Source organism: Gopherus flavomarginatus, chromosome 14 (genome assembly GCF_025201925.1).
Source record: "Gopherus flavomarginatus isolate rGopFla2 chromosome 14, rGopFla2.mat.asm, whole genome shotgun sequence".
Taxonomy (NCBI): Eukaryota; Metazoa; Chordata; order Testudines; family Testudinidae; genus Gopherus; species Gopherus flavomarginatus.
In genome coordinates, this window is record NC_066630.1 from 30,155,764 (window position 1) to 30,177,789 (window position 22,026).

At 42.7% G+C, this 22,026-nt stretch overlaps 1 protein-coding gene across 7 annotated transcripts in view; it reads left to right on the top strand.

Moving 5' to 3' along the window:
- The first annotated feature begins 16,768 nt into the window (after positions 1-16,768).
- CHD9 (chromodomain helicase DNA binding protein 9) overlaps positions 16,769-22,026 on the top strand; it is a 202,578-nt gene continuing 197,320 nt past the window's right edge. For 6 of the 7 annotated variants that reach the window (XM_050922495.1, XM_050922500.1, XM_050922499.1 and 3 more), the window contains exon 1: positions 16,769-17,680. The gene's annotated coding sequence lies outside the window, so the exon portion shown is untranslated. Of the gene's footprint in view, positions 17,681-17,783; positions 17,875-22,026 lie in introns of those variants that run through there. The other variant, XM_050922498.1, reaches the window with a different exon arrangement.

The window sequence follows — 22,026 nt, forward strand, 5'->3', positions numbered from 1 at the left end:
TCAGATGTCTTTTTGCATCCATTTATTTAAAATAATCTTTCACTGGCTTTATTCACTTCCTAGGTAATCCTTTCCTCACAATGCATTTTGGATTTATTGGGTTGGGTGTCCTCTAGAGGTCATGGAAGGAGAATATAGGTGAAGTTGCCTTGGATTGTGGCAATGACGTCTTGTGGCAGTGAGTGTTACAGTTAATGTATAGTGTTAAATAAGTATTTCTTTATCAGTTTGGTGCCTTTCAGTTTATCCCTTTAGGTACACAATTACAGTCAAATAAGTATATGAAGAAAAAAGTTATCATGACCCTCTTTTTAAAAAAAAAAAAGAATCTAGTCCTTCTCTTTCCTCACATCACTTCTGTAACCCATCCCTAGGTGAGAACCAAAGGTTAATTGTGGAGAGCTAGTCAGGCTTTTACATTGACCAACTGGTAACCACTCATGTCCTCAAACCATCTGATTCCATGGTGCTTATTAAGATATATATGAGTCAGTATCAACTTTATTTAAAAATATCAAGTTGGGCTATTATTATTAAACTAAAACCAAACTATTAAAACAAGGTCAAATTAATAGGTTGGTCACAGTAGTCACTGTTTTCATTAGTGATATGTATAATGGAGTAAAAGGGGTTGTAAGCATTTTGGAGGACTGGATTAGAATCCAAAAGAAACTTGACAAATTCTCCAGTTTCTCTGAAATCAACAAGATGAAATTTAATGGAGACAAGTGCAAAGTACTCTACTGATGAAAGGGGAAAAAAATCAAATGCACAAATACAAAGTGAGGAATAAATGGGTCGGCAGTAGTACTGCTGAAAATAATCTGAGGGGTTATAGATAATCACAAATTGAACATGGGCCAATGTAAGACCATTGCAAAAAAAAAAAAAATACCAGTATCATTCTGGGATATACAACATTCCTGTTAATAGATTAGACACAAGGTAATTGTTTCACTCTATTTGGCACTGCTGAAATATAGTGTCCCATTTTGGGAGCCATGCTTTAAGATGGACAGACTAGAGAGTCCAGAGAAAAGCAACAAAAAATGATAGGTCAGGTTTTCTAACCTAGCCTATGAGGAAAGATTAAAAAACTGGTCATGTTAAGTTTAGAGAAAAGATGACTGAGTGGGGCCTTGATACAGTATTCTAATATATTAAGGTATTTTATAAAAGGATGTTGCTCAATTGTTCTCCATGTCCACTGAAGATAGAAAAAGTAATAGCTTAATCTGCAACAAAGGAGATTTGTTAGATGTTAGGAAAAAAAAACATGTAGCTATAAAGGTTAGTTACATACTGGGATAGGTTATCAAAGGTTGTGGAAGCCCTGTCACGGGAGATTTTTAAGAGTAGGTTATACCTAGACCATTCCTGACAGGTGTTTGTCTACTTAATCCTGCCATGGACTGGAGGATTTTTCAAGATCCCTTACAGCTTTACATTTCTAGGTGTATGAAAATATTGGGTTAAAATTAAATCAAATGTAGTTAAGTCAGATTAATATAACCAACCCTTATAAATTCTAAAATGGGATAATCTAAGATACAGGTTCTCAAACTTTGGTCTGCAGACCACTGGAGGTCTGCAAGCTCCATTCAGGTGGTCCATGGATAGTTCCCTCTAAGGTATGCACATGGGCAGCCACCCACCTAATTAGTAGACTTGCACAGGCATGGCTCCATTAATTAGGTGCCTGGACCCTGCAGAAGAAGCACATGTAAGGCAAGGTGATGGCCTTGTAGGGAAGAATAGGCAGTAGGGATCAGGGGGGTGAGAGGAGTAGGTGGGTGGGAGGGAATTTGGGACATGCAGGGCTGCAGCAGCCAAAGAGGCAACTGTCCCCAGCTCCAGGGGCTGCCAGGGAAAGATACCTTCCTTCCCAGCCTCAGCTCAGGGGCTGCCACAGCTGGGGAGAGACACTCCCTCCGCCCCAGCTCAGGGGCTGCCACAGCAGGGAAAGAGGGCACATCCATTGCATTAGAAAGGTACACGACAGATATTAAAATACGAGTTGCGTGCTTTTCTTTGTGGAACAAAAGTTAATTATTGTTAAGTTTTTTTAATATAGCACTTTTATCCAAAGCGCTTTACAATAGTTAGCTAATGGTACAAAGTATATTTGGAAAGATCATTAAATAGTCCGCGAAGACCCTTAGCAATTTGAGTGGTCCATGAAAATAAGAAGTTTGAGAACTACTGATCTAAGGAGTTGGGTGCCCTTTTGGTTGTATACCCCAAAGAATTTTACCAAACAAAGAAGCCCCACAATCAAATCTAACTTGAGCTAGTTTAAAAAGCCCTGAAAATAAGTGGTCGTCTAGTATTTAAACATCAGAGGGGTAGCTGTGTTAGTCTGGATCTGTAAAAGCAGCAAAGAATCCTGTGGCACCTTATAGACTGACAGACGTTTTGGAGCATGAGATTTCGTGGGTGAATACCCACTTCGTCAGATGCATGTCTGTATATGCATGCATCTGACGAAGTGGGTATTCACCCACAAAAGCTCATGCTCCAAAAGGTCTGTCAGTCTATAAGGTGCCACAGGATTCTTTGCTGCTTTTAGTATTTAAACAATGACCTCAGAGCCAATAATAAAGCTTCCGCTTTACACTTCAATGCTTGTGTAATGGCCAACCCTTCCTTCTAACCCTGCAAAAATAATAGACTTCAGCAGAACCTTTCATGGTAAGCATAAGTTTAACTCTTGTGTACCAAAATTTACATATGCTATATTAAACATGTCACAGAACAGTAATGAAAGTTTGAGACAATATTTAGGGCATGTTAAACATTGTGGAGGAGGAGGAGGAGACGAGACTAATACTAGCATGGAGACACAGTGAACTCTGAATTAAGGGAGGCCCATATCCTGAAGGGATATTCTCTTTTCCTTTCTGATGTTTAATGTCATTTGCTGACTGCAGGCTGGTTTGTTATTTCAGCTGGGACCCTGACAGTGGGAGAAACAGCCAAAACATCTTGGCCAGAGGTTTGAGTGTTAGCCTGCTAGAAAGATGTGCTCTGCAAACCCCCTACAGTGGGATAATTGACTCACATGCATGCTTCCCACAACTCCTAAAGGGGGTGTCCCACTATGGACAGTGTAGTGACATATGATCTTGATATGTGTCTATACAGACATGTATCAGAGGGGTAGCTGTGTTAGTCTGGATAGGTAAAAAGCAACAAAGTCCTGTGGCACCTTATAGACTAACAGATGTTTTGGAGCATGAGCTTTTGTGGGTGAATACCCACTTTGGATGCATGCATATACAGACATGCTTGCACACAACCACAACCAACAACTGTAGAATAAAGACAGTGGGACATCTCATTAGATGAAGACAAGATAGAAGGGCTCACAAACTCTTCAGCTCAGATTTCTAGACTCACATGGAACTGCAATCAAGGAATCAGATGTTGTTGATGACAGAGCACTTCTTGCTAGCGGGCCTCCTTTCAGTTCAGGGAGAGACTGGTTTCAAAGGCTGGAGTGGACTGATTTGCCCATGTCATGCTCTCTACTCACCCAGAAAATCAGAGTTATGGATTCTGGAACATCCGACCTTACCCTTGATTCTTGTGGTTTTCAATCATTGCTTACTAGGCCTTGGAGCACCTCCCTCCAAGGCCTTTGAACAAATCAGGTGCAAGGCCAGCCTTGAAGCCATGCAGCTTGGTCCAATAAAATTCAAATTAAGTCATCCTTAGCTAGCATCATTTTTTATAAAGCCCTGTTTGAGCCACCATTTATTCAGTATTTTGCATACCACAAAGACTCATGACCCCACCCCCAATTCCCAGTGGGAAAAAATACTGAACATAAAACCTTTGAGGGCACTGGTGTGTCCTTACCTGGGTCCTAAGGAGATGCGGTCACCAGTGTCTCCTTAGGACATTAAATGCAAAATCCTACACAACCACTCAACCTTCTTCCATCAGCAAAATTAAAAGTAACTTTGGGCATTTCCTGAGTAGGGTCAGAAGGAATGGATTTTTAGTTAGTAAATGATGATTTCACTGTAAACACACTGACAAAGTATTTCCATCAATAATTGAAAAGTTACTAACAGGCAAAGGAAGAAAAATGCTGCTTGAAACTTGGAGTTGGATTTAAGGATATTTACTTCATACTTCTTGGCATTTGAGGTTTACATGTTTTAATGGTTGAAAAAGTTGGCTTCATAATCTCAAAAGCTGATTGATTATACGACCTGTCCATAATCTCCTGCAACTGTGAAGTTTTATTAGAAGAAAATGCTTAAAAGTACTGCCAATTATAAAAAACTGCTAAAACTTACTCATGACAGAGGTCAGTTTTCTTACTGAGAAGTTACAGCAATCAGTTTTTCACGTGAGGGCATATGATTGCTTTATACAATGCCATTGCATTTTAATTAGGCTAGACTATGGCTTTGAATACACTGGGAGGAGTGGGCAGAGCTGACATACTGGCCACTACAGCTAAGCCAGTATGGGTATTTCTTAATATACCACTGGTAACAGCCAGAAGCAGATAACTAACTCTCAGAGCCAAGATGAAATTCTAGGCAGTGAGTGCATGAGGTACAGTCCCTCCTGGGTCTTCCCCTGCCTTGATGCTGCCTACACCTACACCCCTGTCCTTATTCAAGGCTGGGCCTATGGGCACAATGCTAGCAAGTATTTTTCCCTCCTTCTGACACAAACTAGTGTTTCCAATCCACAGAAAATTCTAATGTTTAAGATATTTTCATCCTAAAACAGTCAAAATTAAGATTGAAGTGTTCCATTGATTTCAATGGGATTTTTTACATCTTCCATTAAAATTTCTGTTGTCAACCCCCCCACCCCAATAGTTAACTGCAATAGTTAGCCAGGGAAGTTTGACAATGTATTTTTTTTTTCATAAACACTTAATACATAGGCTACCTTTTAGTCAGCACAGGAGATGCCCCTGCTCTCACATCATGCAGAATAGCCTGCAAGTCCAATTATCACTTAGATGAGTTACCAGAACAATTACAGGATCAGGCTCATCCAAGTGAATTTTGGAATATACATTTGAAAATAAAAATCTACATCTTACACATGCATTAAACACAAAATATAAACAGTTCAACCTAAATACCTAATTATTCTTTCATGAGTCAGGCCTTGAGGAAGAAGAATGCTATGATATGTAAAGACAAACCTGTTCCTCCAGTTGTTTGTCATGCTTATTGGACATAATAAACTTGGTGTGCTAGAGGCTATAATTAATCTCTACTAAATCAACACCCCTCCTATGATAGCTTGTCTACTGAGCTGTCTAGTGACTCTTAAGTCTTCGGTAGATAAATAGTGATTTGTTATCATCAGGCAGCCTGTCTTTCCATCTCATTTTCAATAAGATAGAGTAGGTTTTCTATATATCTTGTCCTAGTCTCACAGTCTTTATCACCACCCACTGTCCCATAACATTGACTTACTGTCACTGCTCTGTAACAGAGTTCTGCAATCAACTTCCTGCATGAGTTTGAACAATTTTAGATTCTTCTGAATCCAATTATTCTGCTCTGTCTGGATTGCTCAGTGTGTTGTTTTTAACTAGAGGAGGCTAGTAACGGCAATGCTCTTCAGCTCTCCATTGTGAGATCTTAAGAAAAGAGGATTTGGGAGTGGGGGGGGGGGAAGAAGAGATGGAGGAGCACAGAAGTAGTCTTATGACCAGTCTATAATCTCAGTTTCTGTAATTTTTTTTAAAACGGATGTTATTGAATAATGTATTGTAGTTGTTTCTCCTCCAGTGAGAGGAATTGGTCAAGAAGAGTTTGATTTTTTCCAGGAGTATTTTATACCTATTAAACTTCATAAAATAAAACATACTAAGTTGAAACTTTAGCAATGAACTATTGGTGAACCCTTCTGTAGGCTGTATAAGCCTCTCAATATTATTTGTATTCTGATATGGCCTAGGAGCCCTAGTCATGATTCAGGACTAAAATACCCACAAGGAGCTTACATTCTAACTACGAGACAAGGTACAATAGGTTGATACACACAGATGTACAACAATGAAACTACACTGTCTATATAATAAAGAGACCTCAGTTCACCAGCAGCCTAACTATTGGCAAACTTTTTGGAGGCATTGTAACAGGGTTTACTTACTACTAGAGATCCCCTTGTTGCTCTGACTAGAGATTAGGTCGGTCTGGACTGATACCCCCTTCTGTCACTTACTTACACCACAACTCCTCTTGTTCACAAGTTGCAATGCTGCTGCTTCTTCATGTTGTTCCTCCAGCCAGATCACTATATACATTTCCCTACTGTGGTACCAAAAAACCTCACAAGATCTGCTGTCCTAGTGAGCCTTCTTAGTCAAGACAGTGCAGTTTATCTAATGTATTAGTAGGGGAACCCAAGCCCATGTACTCCAGGTTCCAGCCCAAGGACTCTACAATCAGCATTCAAAATCTACATGGTTTTAACCCTTACAACCATTTCCTTGAGTTTCTTCCTACTGTTCTCTGTAGGTACTCTTCATAGCCGTCCATTCGGGTAAACACCTAGTCTCTATACCAGTATCCCAGGTCTTCTGACTTGCCCTGATTTCCTCTTTCTCTCCTGATTTTCACATAGCACTTTGCTGTGCTGCCTTCCTGACTTTATACAAGCCCTGTCTGCTTTTGACCAGATGGGCTCCATCTTCAATTAGTGTTTGTCACTTCCCCGGATGCAGCCTACCAGGTTAATTAGCCTATTCTGAGTCACCTTCACCTTCACACATTCAGTAAACAGCCCATCACAGGCAGGATGGAAAAGGAAAACTTAATTTGAAAGAGGATAATGGAGTAGGTGTAAATATGTTTACAGGGAGCACTTATCAAGTGTGAGGGGCAGTGTGGGAAAAAGCACAAATCTAACAAGTGGATGATACGTCAGCATTCTGGGCAAGACTGCATTTGTCAAAACCAGAGAAAAGTATGTTGAAGTAATCAAGACATGACATGATGAAAACCTTGGAGGAGAGTTGTGCCTGGATAAGAAAGGCCTTATTTTAGAGATGTTATGCAGAAAAATCAGCAAGATTTAGATATAGCCTGGATGTGAGGATCTTTCCTGGTGAGAGGTCTGAGTTGAAAATGATGCTCAGGTTATGGCCATGAATGAAAGGTAAGATGTTGGTGTTGTCCACAGGGACCAAGAAAGGAGGTAAAAGGGAGGGGAAATTCAGAGCTCTGTTTTAACCACATTGATCTTGACCTGGGTGCTAAACATCCACAAAGAAACATTAGAGCTGAGAGAAGAGTTGGGGGAGGGGGCTGTCCATGAATATTCATTCAAATTTAAGAAATTATTTCTATTTGTCTGGATAGAGTATCTTGTTAGATTTCCATGACACTCCAGTGGTCAAGCTTTGCTAGCATGAAAATTCACAAAATGCAAGATGAATGCTAAAACATCCACCAAAATCAAATTTTAAATTGTGGATTTGACTGCAATATTCTAAATTTGTTCAGTGCTGGCTAGTTACATAAGTCACACATTCAGGAAACAGAAACAATAGCATATAACTTATGCAAGTAACCAATAAAGTACACATTTAAAAGTTCAGATATTGAAGGTTTGCAATGTACTGTTTGCTAGCTAACAGATACATTTGGGAATTTGCTCATGAATATTTTGCAAAGAGAAAAAGTGATTTTCAGTGTCTAATTTATTCTTTCTTAAGAATATTGATATGTCATATATATTTCTCACCAATCCACTAGCAAGCACATTTCAAATATTTGCTATCAGCAAATCAAGATTCAAAAGATACTTTAATTTATTCAGTGCATAAGGAATCAGTCTGAGGAATTCATAATTTCCTAGATTGTTAACTTCAGTGCAGAAACTATGGGTAAAATCCTGGCGTCACTGAAGTCATTAGGAGTTTTTCCATTTATTTCAGCAGGATCAGGAGTTCACCCTGTGTCTTTACATAGCATCTGGAATAATAGAACCCCAACCATAATTGGAGTGCCTGGGTGCCACTGTAATATAAATCTTTAATAATCTGCTTGTGGTTAGTTTATCAGCAGAAAGTGAGGCTGTATTTTTTAAATAATCTGTTCAAATTATTCACTCAGGTGAATAAAATATTCTCAGGTATACTATTATTATATGAAATATAATAAAAGCTACAATCAAAATAACTGAATAAAATACATATGCGCCTTATTTTTTAAATTATGGTTGTTTGCCAACTCTCTAATTCACACTGTCTCCTCATCATTAGTGAGAAATAAGCACAGTTCCACGTATGTAGTTTTCTTGGTATGTCGCAGTGTATTATATTTGTGTTTATTATTAAATGTGGCCCTTAGGCTATACAAGGAGCCAGATCTTTTGCTATGTCTAATGGAGGTGGACAGGTAGGAAAGGAACTGGCTTTGAGACAGTTTTCTGCTCCTCCGATGCTGGGGCTAGTTCAGTCTTGGTATAACTTAAAACTGCCTAAGGGCTAGGCTAACAGTTCCCTAAAATTCCTCAATTCTGTTAAATCAGTATAACTTTTGTTTAGACAAACCTGTAGCAGAGCACCTACCCCACTCTTGCCTGGAAGGATTAAAAAAACCAGAGAGCCTGTGCAGAGCCCCAGCAAAACATGGAAGGGCTTATTGGGAGCCAATCAGGTGGAGGCTTGAAAACAGCCTATTAGGGCCAGGCTGAGCCCTATAAGAAGGCTTCAGGGCAGAAAGGAGTTGAGTTGGGTCCCCAGTCCTACGTTGAGAAGAAGTGGCTTTTATAGAAACACTTAAGACAGAGTAGTGCTGGGCAGGGTTAGCAGAGGCTGGAAGAATTCAGGGCTAATGACTGCCAGACTGGGGCTCTGACAAAAAAGGGGTGGGGGCTATGGGGAAGTGGCCTGGCAAAGTAGGCAGTAGAGGAGAGTTGGAGAATGGCAGTAAGTAGCTACAGCTAAAGTAGCAGTGGGCAAACTTTTTGGCCCAAAGGCCACATCTGGCAATAGAAATTGTATGGCAGGCCATGGATGCTCACAAAATTGGGGCTGTGGTGTGGAAGGGAGCAAGAGTTCTGGCTGGGGCCAGCAATGAGGAGTTCAGGGTATGGGAGAGAGGGCTCTGACTGGGGGTGTGGGCTCTATGGGGGGACTGGGGATGAGGTGTTTGAGATGTAAGATAGTGCTCTGGGCTGGGACTGAGGGGTTTGGTGGGAGGGGAATGAGACGGGTGCAGGCTCTGGCTGAGGATGAGGGGTTTGGGGTGCAGGAGCATACTCTGGGCTGGGATCAAGGGGTTTGGGGGATGGCTGGGCGATCAGGGATGTGGAGGGAGGCTTAGGGGTGCAAGCTCTGGGTGGTGCTTACCTCAAGCTGCGAGATTATAGCCCTTACTCTTTAACCTCAAGCAGTGGCATATCCCTCCTATGCAGAGGCATGGCTAGGCAGTTGTGCATGCTGCCCTGTCTGCAGGCACTGCCCTCACAGTTCCCACTGGCTGTAGTTCCTGACCAATGGAAGCTATAGGGGTGGTGCTTGAGGTGGAGGTGGCATGCAGAGTGGAGGCCCCTGGCTGCCCTTGCACATAGGAGCTGGAGAGGAGGCCATGCTGCTGCTTCCAGGAGCTGCATGGAGTGGCCCCAGAGCCTGTTCCCGGGTGGGAGCTTGAGGGCTGGGTTAAAATGGTTGTGCTAGAGGGTTCCTGGGCTGGGGCCCAGTGTAGTGGGCAGGCCCGTGCTCTCTCTTCTACCACCTTGCCAGTGGTGACTAAGCCAGACTGCAGTTTGCCCTTGGAGGAAGGGGCTAGACTGAGGACTGCAGTGAGCCACTGAGGCAAGCAATAGACCCGATTCCCTATAAGGGTGGGGAGAGCTAGCAGACCGGGCACAGCCGGAGGGCTTTGTCCAGAAGCAGATGTCACAGTCCGGGAGTGATGGGGGTCCGACAGTGGAGACTGAGAGTAACGCTGGGCAAGACACCACTAGTGAAGGTGCTCTGCTGAAAGAGCTAATTCCCAAACCAACCAGCAGGCGGCGCTGCTGTGGTGAGTCTGCACCCTGTTCCAAAGCCTTTCACATTTTTTGACTTTTCAGAGTTATTTGAAAGTTTCCTTTAGACTATCTGCTTAGTCCAAGTTAGGTTGTTAAATTCATTGAGGTGAATAGGCTAGGAGAAGAGCTCACATCTCAGATTAGGAGGACCAACACCTATGCCACCAGCTATTACTTTGCCAAAAACTGGCTTTGGCCACGCTGGATTAACAATACATCTACTTACACTGTGACAACTATTTCTTATTGTAGCCAATCTTTACCCAATCTAATGTAGTTTAATAAAATTAAATTTAATTTGACATATTTTATTTAAATAGTTTCTTGACTTTATTATGGAAGGCATTATTACTGGCTCATCTCAAGGTGAATGGCCACAACTATGTGTCGTTAAGTTTCTATGTAATATATAGTCGCACTTATGATATTTCATGGTGTGTGCAAAACTTGATTTCTTTTCTTAATTGCCTGGGCATGGAAAATGTGCTGCAAGAGTCTCTGTGCACTAAAACTGCTTGGCACCTTCCTGGTATATACTACACTTAAACTACAAGTCTTAACTTGTTTCTGAAATGGTACTGAACAAGGTTTGTCTCCATCTACACAGTTATAGTGAAACTATCTAGCACTATTGCTGACACCAGGTATGAGCAAGGGGAGATCTTCCTACTTTAGGCAAGACCAAAGATGTTAAGTGGCCCAAAGTTAGTCAGCCAGTCAATATCAGAGCCAGGATTGGACAATAGGAGTTCCTTCCCTTAGTCCTGTGCTTAATTCACAAGAATGGACTTGATCAGTTCTCATGTTTGCATCAATGTAAATCAGAAGCTTCACTGAAGTCAACTAAGTATCGGTGTAAGACTGACATGAAAGCACAATCAGATCCGCTACAGCACATAAGAACCAAATTCTTAATAAAATGATTCTATATATGAAAAACAAAGTGCATGAATTTAAATATTTAAGAGCCAGATTTTCAATGGATTTCTTAGTGGGAAAATGATACAAAAATCCTATTTATCAGTCCAAATGAAAGTGACCACATTTGGATGTACAGATACTAAACTGGATACAGCTACTACTTGCATATGTAAATTTGAAATCAGGATTTTAGTACAATGGGAGATAGTTTTGCATTTTTTTTGAAGCTTTGGTTTGAAAAGTTTGACCAATATCCAAATAAAGAAAATACATAAAAAATCTACCTTTTAACACACTTTCATTCTGTGTATGTATCACAAGGGTTTCATCAAAGAGCAAAACCATTTTATTTGTATGGCTAGTTTTTGCTATATATATCTATTTTTAACTGCAGAATATCTGGGAGATTATAGCCCTTACTCTTGAACCCTGAAACAACTTCACAATTATTTTTAAAAGCAAAAGTTTCATATTCATTCAATCCATCCAGTATGTAGACTGATGCATACTCTTGCAGGAAAGAGTAATGTGATAGTTTATCTACTTAAATACCACAAGGGGGCAGCAAGAGCTCTTAAGTATTCAGCAGTTGAAGCAGCAAAAAGTTAAGAGGAACCTTATGTTTCAGATTCTGAGGGTTGAGTCATGCAGTGCTTAATTTGTGCCAGGGCTTGCAAGAGCTGAGCCCCAGCATCTCTGGGCTTGGCAGTTCATAGCCCCAGCCCCTCTGGGTTTGCCATATCAGTTATGAAAGTACAAAAATTGCTTGAGCCTCAACACCAAATTGTTTGAGCCCTGGCACCTCTTTCATTACAAATTAAGCACTGGAATCATGATTATTACTACTCAGTCATGATCTAGTATATGAAATAGCATCAGATAAATGGTTCTTTTTCTGTAGAAAGTAATCCCAAATCTTCACACTTATACTTGGAGTGACAAGCTTGTTGCATTATGACATTGCATCAAGTGAGAACAATTTTCAGAATGTTGATTTCACTGTTAAAGTCTAATAGAAGGATTAATGGGAATGAAGAAACATTATTATAATTGAATAGACAATTATACAGCGAGCCACCTAGAAGAGCCATCCAACCTGGTGAAATTGATAGTTGGCTAAGTATATTTGCATTTCAAGAATCTTCCCCCTCCAGGCTTGTCACGCACTGACACCTTGTCCTACCTGCCTGAGCTTCTAGACCCTGATCCAGCAAACCACTTACGCACATGCTTAAAGTTAAGCATGGCCAATGCAGCTAGCAGCAAATATCTTCTCTAGGTAACTGGGCTGGAGTTACAAAAACTAAACCAAAAATCAGTGTTCTGTCCTAAAATGTAAGTCAATGGAGTTTATGCTTCTGCTTAGATTTAACCATGTGCTTATTCATTTACTGAATGAAGGCCACAGCAAGACTATACCCTTTCTATGAGCCCTCCCCCTACTAAAATCACACCATTCATTTTATTTTTAATATAATGAAAGCTTCTGGCCCTTATGGTTACTGAGAAGTTTGAAAACATGACCCAATTGTACTGTAAAGCTTCAAAAACCAGAAGATAAATAAGCCTAGAAGGTAGAGGGGTTTTTTTCAAGCCAGTCACAATTGTAGGGGGTGGGCTTGATTAATCATTTTTGCTTGAGGTTAGCAATATTGCATTAAAATCAACAGGAGTATTTTGATTTGGCCATGTACCGATCTTCTGCACAGGGGTGATTTTCACCATATAGGAGTAATGTCCTAAGAATCTCACTCTCTATAAGGGCCTGATCCAAAGCCCATTGGATTACTTCAGTGTACTTTAAAGTGCTTTAAAAAAAGAAGACTTTGCTAGCTTTATGTGGTTCAAAATTTAACCCATAAAATGTTAATGTAATTTGTAATGCATCAAGGAAGACAGGGTTGTCTTCAAAGAAATACATTCCTGGACTGTCTTGTTTAAAAAGCAAGTATTGCAGCACAAAAACTGACTCTAAACAAAAGTGAAATTGACTTTATTTTCACATTTCAGTTGGGAGAATGAAAATAAACAGTGGGCATAAATATTGAAAAGTTAGATTTTTAAAGAGTATTCCCTTTAGTAGTGTAAGATACAATTAGCAATATAGGCAAGACAACTGTTTGCTTTGGTAATAAGAATTTGAAGAATAAGTCATAAGAAGGTCATCTTTTGACATACCACTAAAAAGTTTAAATTATTGATTGAAGGCACAAAACATTTGAAATAGGATTATACAGTTACTACCTAAAAGATGGTAAAATTACCCATTTTGCCTGTGTGCAACAATAGGGTCAGAGAAAACTTGTGTCTAGGTGCCTACAGCTCTAGTTCCCAAAAATAGTTGCTAGCACTATTTATTTTCTGAGGGTCAAGTTATTAAGGTCATAATATACAAGCATTTGAGTTACACTAGTAGTGATCTAATTTCACTACATGCAGTTGAATTAAATCTATCTAATCTGCTCCAATATATTTATGCCTTAGGAAGTAAGAATTTATTAAATTGGTTCTGTGGCATATAACCTCCTTTCTGTATTATGTCATATTTTCCTAATTTGTACAATAAAAGGAAATTATACATTTATGTCCATCTCTATAATTTGCTCATCTCTGAGGCACAGTAAATCAACAATTATTCATTAATTAAATAATGTTTATACTGGCATATGTGGTAGAGTGTGACAGCAAATAGCTAGACCAGAGGAATATACAGTAGATGAGTTCTGAATATGAAATGACAAAATTAAAAAAAAAAAGTTGGGATTTTCAGGAGAGACTAAGAGTTGCAGCTGTAGAGAATGGCAATGCTGATGAGTTTATGAAGTTATTTGTAATGCCACATTTTCAAAAAGGCACAGGTGATTTTTCACCTATAGTTTGTGGGTGCAAGTGATATAGTTTTGGAGCCAGATACTCACCTGGAAGTCAGTGGAACTACACAGCCAAGCGCCAGCCATTGATGTTTAAACACCATCTTTATAGACACATGTGTTCTTCATTATATCCAGATTTGTCATTTCCCTCAGTGGGGCTTCCCTCTGCTTGCAGCTCCAGGAGCCTGGACTTGTCAGTCATCAAGAGGTTTGGACTCTCCTTCTGGGAAAATTCCCAGTTCAGTATGTCTCCTGGCAGTTTCAAGCGTGTGCAGACCGCCTGCTGTCTGGAGTTACAGATAGAAAAGCATTTAGTTACTTGAAGCTTTGCCTTCCGCCTTTGCCACTCCAATCCCAGGCATTTTTCTTGGTGGTTTCTGGCCTTTTAGAAATACTTGGCTCCCTAGCCTGCAGTAGGCTCCCTACATGTGCTGGGATTCAAATGACAGTTCAGTCAATCGAGAGAGACAGAAAAGACCTCCTCTCTGCTTAATTGCCCTCACTCTTAGGCCACGTCCAGACTAGAAATTAAAATCGATTTTAGATACGCAACTTCAGCTACGTGAATAACGTAGCTGAAGTCGAATTTCTAAAATCGAGGTACTCACCAGTCTGGACGGCGCTGCATCGATGTCCGCGGCTCTCCGTGTCGATTCCGGAACTCCGTTCGGATTGATGGAGTTCCGGAATCGATGTAAGCGCGCTCGGGGATCGATACACCGCGTCCAGACTAGACGCGATATATCGATCCCCGAGCAATCGATTTTAACCCGCCGATGCCGCGGGTTAGTCTGGACGAGGGCTTACTGAGAAAGAAACTTTGACTGCTACTGCTCCAAGTAAGCTCTAACATCCATGACAGACTCTTTTCAGCAATCCCTGATGGCAGTCCCTTTTACTAGTTCCTGTTTAAAGCTAAAGTGCAGCAGCTCCCTAGCATGAGGTAGAATGGAAGGCATAGCTAGGGCAGAAGGTAGCAGCCAGAATGCAATTCCAGCAGAAGGTTTGTCCATCATTTAAATTTCCATTTATAAGCCTATCTCCAAATAATCTTTTACCACCTTTTGCACCTTCAGCCACAGTTTGCTGGTCAGCTCTCTTCCTAATCCCATCCCCTTCCACAACTATTACATGCTCTTCAGACACCATGATTTTTAACCAGAGAGTACTCTATATGGCCACTAATGGACTCTAGGAACTGATCCAAAGCCCAGTGACTACTGGGAACCTTTCTCTTGACTTCAGACCAAGACAGTGGTCCTCTTTAACACATGACTTCAAATGATGGTGAGCCAGTGGTTCCTGGAAATCATAGTACATTGGTTCTACCATAAAATGTGATATCAAACCTTTGAACCAATGTTATACAAATTTGTCCACCTCCAATCCATACAAAAAAGGAAGGGATTCAAAACACCCTGAAACACCAGTTGAAGACTGAAACCATTGTCTAAGTCCTAGAGGACCAGAATTGTAGATTCCTCCATCAAGAAAATAACAAAGCATTTTTTAGTGTTTATGAAGATGAACTTCCTATTCAGAGCCATCAAGCTTCCAAATGGAGTCTTTGTAGTTCATCATCCAGGCAATGAATGAGCAAAATAGAAAGTCACTATTTCCATGTTTCTAATCTTCAATTGCACTAGTGACTCACACGGTATGCCATTTTGGGCCAGTATTTTTAGTTTAAGACTCTACCATTCTGCCTGGCTACAGCTCTGAGAGAATTTACCAAAAGTATAATGATGCTGATGGCCACATTACAGAAATGGGACAATGGCTGACTAATGACAATTTGAAATTATAAAATAATACATGCTTTCTCTCCCTATGAAAGTTTGCTCATTTATCTGTTTTACTTTGAGGGATGGGTGAGTGGAGTGCTGGTTCATTTCTTTTGGAAAAACTTGCTGTGTTATTTCCCAAAATATTGTATGGAAGGAGCAGCTGATATTGTAGGAGTGGGATTAGGAAGTAAATAGGGGAAATTCATCAGGACTAGTAAATAGCAGAGAGTTTACAAGCTTAGAAACTTTACTAATTATTAGCAGTGCTCTTTTTGGACATAGGATTAAAACCTTGGGGCCCAGGTACCAAATGAAAAAGAATTACTGAAGTAGGGGTATCCAAATCACATTTAAAATTTGTCATAAATTAATACACAAACAAGTACTACAAATTAAGACCATATAATATTCCAATGTGCATATACTGAAATTTAATTGACCTATTCAGAAAGTGCATGATCCATTCCTTAAAATGACCTAATTGTGATACATAAATATTATACAGGGTATCAGATATATAAAATATTTTGATAGTGGACTAATGACAAATGCTAAGGATGGAAGACATTTTAGCCAGGAGAATCCACAGATCGCAGCGTTGAAACTGCAGCTTAATTTCTTGGTGTGGGAGACCTATAATTTCAGAGACATTTTCAAATGTCCTCCAGTAAATGATGCACATAAATGTATTTGTACATCAAGTACTGTCTGTTTAAAATTGTGCTAATACGCATCCACTTTTGTAAAGCTCTGAGAACTATGGTTGAAAAGTGTGATTTAAGGACAGAATTAAAGAACTATAATGTGTATCCACAATCTTTTTTTTTTGCATGTAGAAATATATATACTGCCACATCTGTTAGCACAGTGATGGAGGCCCTTTAAAAAAGTGGCCTTAAACGAGTATGAGTATTGAGGCTGGTGTCATCACTCTGTCCAGTAGGCACCCGCCTGGACCCTAGGAACTGAGAAGTGGTAAGTATCTTTCTTACTTTACAATGAAGTGGAAACACGAGTGCAGTTTTCTTACTGAACCTAGAAGTCAGGCCCAGCCACAGGCAGAGCGCACCCCCGCTGCGGGGAAGTAACTGTGAGCAGAGAGCGCCTCTGAGCCGCTCCACAGAACTGCGGCGTCACGCAGAAAGGATTTGCTCCGTCCCCCCAGCAGCTGAATTCCTCAGGCAGCGGGGTGCCCCGGGCTTTCTAGATGATACAGCCACGGGAGATTTTTATGAGGAAAGCTGTGGGCGACGAGGCGGGGGGGCGGTCGGTCAGTCGGTATTTAACGGGCCTGCACGTGAGCCGAAGGGGTCCTTACCCCAGGGGATAACCCCTTCCCCTCTCCCCGCACGTTGGCACAGCAGGTGCGAGCCATGGCAGCGGGGCTGGGACCGGCGGGTGGAAAGGAGGCTGAGGCCGCGGCCGCCCGCAGCTGCAAGAGGGCGCCACTGTCCGCCGGAGCGCTCCGCTCGCCCCTTGGCTTTCCCCAGCAGCGCGGCCTGCCCAGCATCCAGGTCTCTGCGGGAATCTCCAGAGTAAACGCGTCCAGGATTGGCTTCTGTCATTGAAGGGGGCCATATTGGATCAGCTCATCGCTGCTCTCACGCACCATTTTCTCAGCGGCTCTGAGTCTTTCATCTGCCTGGATGCTCCCGCCCCACCCCCTCCCCGCCCAGGGCGGCTCCCCCCGCCCCTGCGGGCTGTAGACGCGTGAGGACACGGTGTCTCGAGGAAGGAGCCTCCCAGCCCCACGCCGCCTCTCGCGCACACTCCTCCCCTACGCACACCCCTGGCTCGCTCACTCCTCCCCGGCTCGCAGATCCGCTCTTCTCCCTGCCCCCCCCCTCCGGCGGAGACACCGTGTCAGCCAGCGGAGGCGGCCAATCAGCGAGTGGGTGACAAATATGCAAATCTGCCCCCCCAGCCCGTCCCCTCGGGTTCGCTGGGGCTGGTGGGGTCGCGGCGCGGAGCTAGTGAAACTTCGCCAATAGCCCTCCTGTTTCCCTGCCCGGGCGGGGGAAGAGCAAATCACGCCGCGCCGCCTCCTCCCGGGCCTGTGCCAGCCACCCGGTAAGTGGTGCCCCCAGCCAGCGGTTTCCTGCGCACCCCGCGGGGCCAGAGCGGCAGGGGGATTCCCTGAGGGGGAGGGGAGCCGCCGCCGCCGCCCCCGGAGTCTGGCCGAGGCAGGGAGCTGTCAGGCGCGGGACATCTCTCCCCACGCGTGCCGGCCAGGCGGCCGCTGCCGCGTAATGGCGAACCCGGCGGTGAGTGCGTGCGAGGGGACTGGCTGCTCCCCGCCGCCCCCGGAGCAGGCCGCGCTTCAGGTGGCGGAGACACGAGCTGGCCCTGGCTCCCCGCCGCCCACGCGAGGGGACGGCGCGGCCGGGCCTGCTCTCGCCCTGCCTAGGCTGAGCCTGCTTCCGCCCCTCGCAGGGCAGGCGCGGGGCGACTGGCAGAGGCTGGGTCGCCCCTGCCCCTCGCACCCACCAGGCGCCCCCGGTCGCGCCTGGGCCGGAGGGGGGGGTTGGAGTCGGGCCCCAGCATAAGGGAGGTCGGCGGGGGCTGGTTCCCCAGCGGGCCGAAAGGTGGCGGCGGAGGGCGAGGGAATGGCGCTGGTTGCCCATCCGGCAAGTGGGCGAGGCGGCTGGGGGAAGACTGGCGAGGTTGGAGCTGGTGCCCACCGACAGGGCGGGTGCGGGGCGGTGCAGGCAGAGAGGGAGGCTGAGGATGGAGTTGGCTGCCCCCTGGGCCGGGGGGAGGGGAAGCGAGCCGAACGGAGCTGGCTGCGCGCTGGGCAAGGGGGCGTGTTGGAGCTGGCTGCCTATGAGGCAGAGGAGGGGTGTGCTTTGGGGTGCGGGCAGCGGACCTGGCTTCTCCTCCAGGCAGGGATGCCAGGGCGGGGACGAGGGGGATGGGAAGCTGCTTTTCCTCTTGGCGGATTAAAAGGGGTTTGGACTGCAGATTGTGGGCGTTGCTAATAGGAAGGTGGGGGTGTAAGCTGGGTCCCTGGGATGGCAGGGTCAGGGTGGTCGTCTTGAGGCTGTCTCCCTCCTGGGTGTGTGAGATGGATTGGAACAATATATGTCAGGAGAGAGTGTCTCTGCTGAAGGCAAGAGGCTTGTGACAGCTTTCTGCTGAGGCAAAGGGACCTACTGCAAGCAGCGTGGTGTGGAAGAAAACCTATTTTCCCAGACAGGTTGGTGGGAGGGGAGGAGAGGAAGAGAACATTCAAGAAATCTCTCTTGCAAAGGTGACATCAAGGCCTTCATCTCTTAGGAAGGTTTTCACCCTCCTTATTCACTTTTGCATGCAGAAGACCATATCCACCTTAACTAAAAACTTCAATGAAAGCTATATCACCTCACCATGAGGAGATGCAGACAGATCTGGTGTCTCCTGCAGAGGAGAGACTGAAGAGCTTTGGGCCAGCAGGCATGGTTGCTGGGGAGAAAATGGAGACTGGACAGAAAAGAAGGGAAAGATCAATAAATATAATGCTGCAACAGCCATGATAGTGCTAGAAAGGGTTCTGACCTCCTCTGCCCCTTTTCTTTGAGGTCTTTTGACTTTGCTTTTAAAAGTAGTTGTCTCTGAGCCTCCACCACAAGAAAAGTAGGCTTGTCTGTCATAGCAGGTTTCTGTACCTCATTTCACTTCTGTGCCAGTCCAGAAACACCAGTTTGTTAGGTGCAAGCTTTATCCCCCCTATTTAATTTAACGTAATAGTAGTCACAACTGAAAATTTCTGAGCAGAAAGACTATGTTGGACTTCGTAGGTAAATAGTTTCTACTTCCTTTAATATCTTTGAGCAGTTACAGAGTTTCTATCTAGCACGGGTTGTGAATTTTGGTTTATATCTGTAGGCGAAAAAGCCTGTATTATATTTGTGCTGACTTCCTTCAAGTGGTAAACAAAATATTACAACCTATGTGTTTTACTTCAGATTTTGATAATTATCTAAGTGGGAGAGCAAAATAATTTTCTGCTTATTTCCTGATAGTCATATGGTCTCCACCCAAAAAGGCAACCTGATATGTTCCTGCTTGTAGGCATCTGCTAATTCTTTAACTGTCCAGACACACCAGGTTGATGGGGCTGCAAAACACCGCTGACTTAAATTCCTTTTTTAACACATGAAGGACATAAAAAATAAATTCTTACTCTGACATAAGCAATTCATAGAGTTGTGCTTTTGACAGTCATGGATATCATAACAATTAACTATCCACAGGAAAAATACTTCTTCATAGTGAAACTGTTACTTGTAGGATATCTTCAACAAAAGCTTGTCAGCAACAATCAATATTTTGCCATTCCAGGAACATCACAATATGCGGTTTGCCAATTGTGCATTGCATGATGTTGGAAACAAATTGGAAAATAGTATGCCAAACTTACCTTCATTAATTTGAGTATAAAGATATACTCAAAGGTGCTAAGATCATTAAGTTAGTCAGTGTTGCTTAAGCTGTTAGTATTCAGTCACATATATAGTATGTCAGCAAATGGTTTGGTATGTAAGCTCCTAATAGATCTTCACAGTGGAGAGTAGCCCAGCTTGCCTCCCAAAGAGCTGTTGGACTCCTGTCCATCTTTATTATGACTAAAGAGATCTGATTTTTAAAAGATGCTGAGTAGCTTCATCTCCCACTGACTTCAACATGAGCAGTGGATGCTGACGGCTTCTGAAAATCAAGCCACGAGTTCCTAGTCATTTTTGATTAGGTAAATGATGAAAGCTCAGAGTGGGGGAAAATTATGTTTTTAGTGATTGGATTTGTAAAGTGCTGTGATTTGGACCATCATACAGGGACTATGAAAGCCTTAAAGCAGACCTTGTTCATGTGTTTCCTTTCTATAAGATAGACAAGAGCCAGTAACTGAGAAAGATTAAAAATGAAATTGACACAATTTTATTATATTGCTCTAGTCCTGTGACATTAGGTAATAGGTATGTTTTAATTTCAACATGCTTCCAGCCCTCCGCCCCAGTGTGCTCTAACAATTCTTTATTTTGTATTATTCATTTAACATTTTGTTACAAACTTCATTTAATGTAAACTACAACTCATACTTGAAATATTATAAAATGAATAGGTCAGCCACACAACTTTTGCAGAGCTTATCAGGTAGGATTCCTTAATGTGTTGCCTTGTCTCCCATATATCAGGCCTGCTGTATAAGTCCTTGTGTCTGCCTCAAGTAAATGTTTAGACTCTGGAGCGCTGCATTACTTTGGAAGGAATGATGAACAGAAGTTAGAGCAGAGGGACGAGAATGCAGTGTTCTAGTTTGGTCCTGCACAGTTCTGGGTCACAGTAGTAGTTGTGCGTCCTATGCTACCCACAAACTGAGTAAATTTTCTTTGCTCTTCTTACTTTTTATAGATTGTTTCATTCAGTTTATTTTTCTGATCTTTCCTGTTACAGTCACAGTCCCTTTCAGACTAAGGAGCAGGCTGCTCAATACACTCAAGGAAATCTCATTCTCTTTTAGGCTCAGATTTCATTCTGTTTTCCCATTTCTCCCAATCAGCCTCTTTCCTGGACTAGAGGCAGGGCTTTCAGGAACTTGAGGGAACTGAAGTCACCTTAATGACTCCAAAGCCCACTCATGGGATTTTGTGAGTCCAGAGTTTCTAAGACCTGACAGCTGGATTCCCACTGTCATTTGAACTCCCTGAGGGGCATCTCTCTTGTTCAGCAAGAAGATGGAGTGAAGACTTTTCTTTACCTTCACCATGTTGAATTTGCGGGGATGCAATAACCACAGTATGGGTTGCTAGCACTTAATTCAAATATGATCAGAGTGTGCTGATCATTTTTTATTTCTCTGGCCAGTTCTCATATAGGCAAGAGAGAACTTGTTTAGCCATTGGCCATCTGAATGTAGAGACTCTTCTTTTTAATGTAAATTCTGGGTATTTCTCTTTTTATTCAACATTCTGATAACAAATACATAAAAAAGCTAGATGCTTTTGCCATCTAAAAAGATCACATGTTGGAGGAACTTGTTGAATATTGAACTGTAAAACACAAACAAAAATAAATTGTGGTATTAGAGCAATGTGGCAAATGAAAGCACACATTAGGCATTTAAGCATTTTAATCTATAACATACACAGAGAGGTGTAAATGTTTAGAAATGCTGAGTTTATTGTATTTGTATACTTTCAGCACGGTGCATGTGCAGCTAGATACACAACTACATTTTAGTGAAAACTCATTTAAGGTGTTCGTGTTGCAGCATTTGAGACTAAAGTTCTCGTTTTCGTGTTGCCCTGCCGCCATTCTTCATTTATAAAAACTGGAGGGAACATACTTGGGGTGAGAAGGTGGTTCTGTCCTCAATTTCACTCAGTTCTTGGCTTGTTTGACAACAAAGGTGCCAGTATGATGTGGACAACAGTTATACT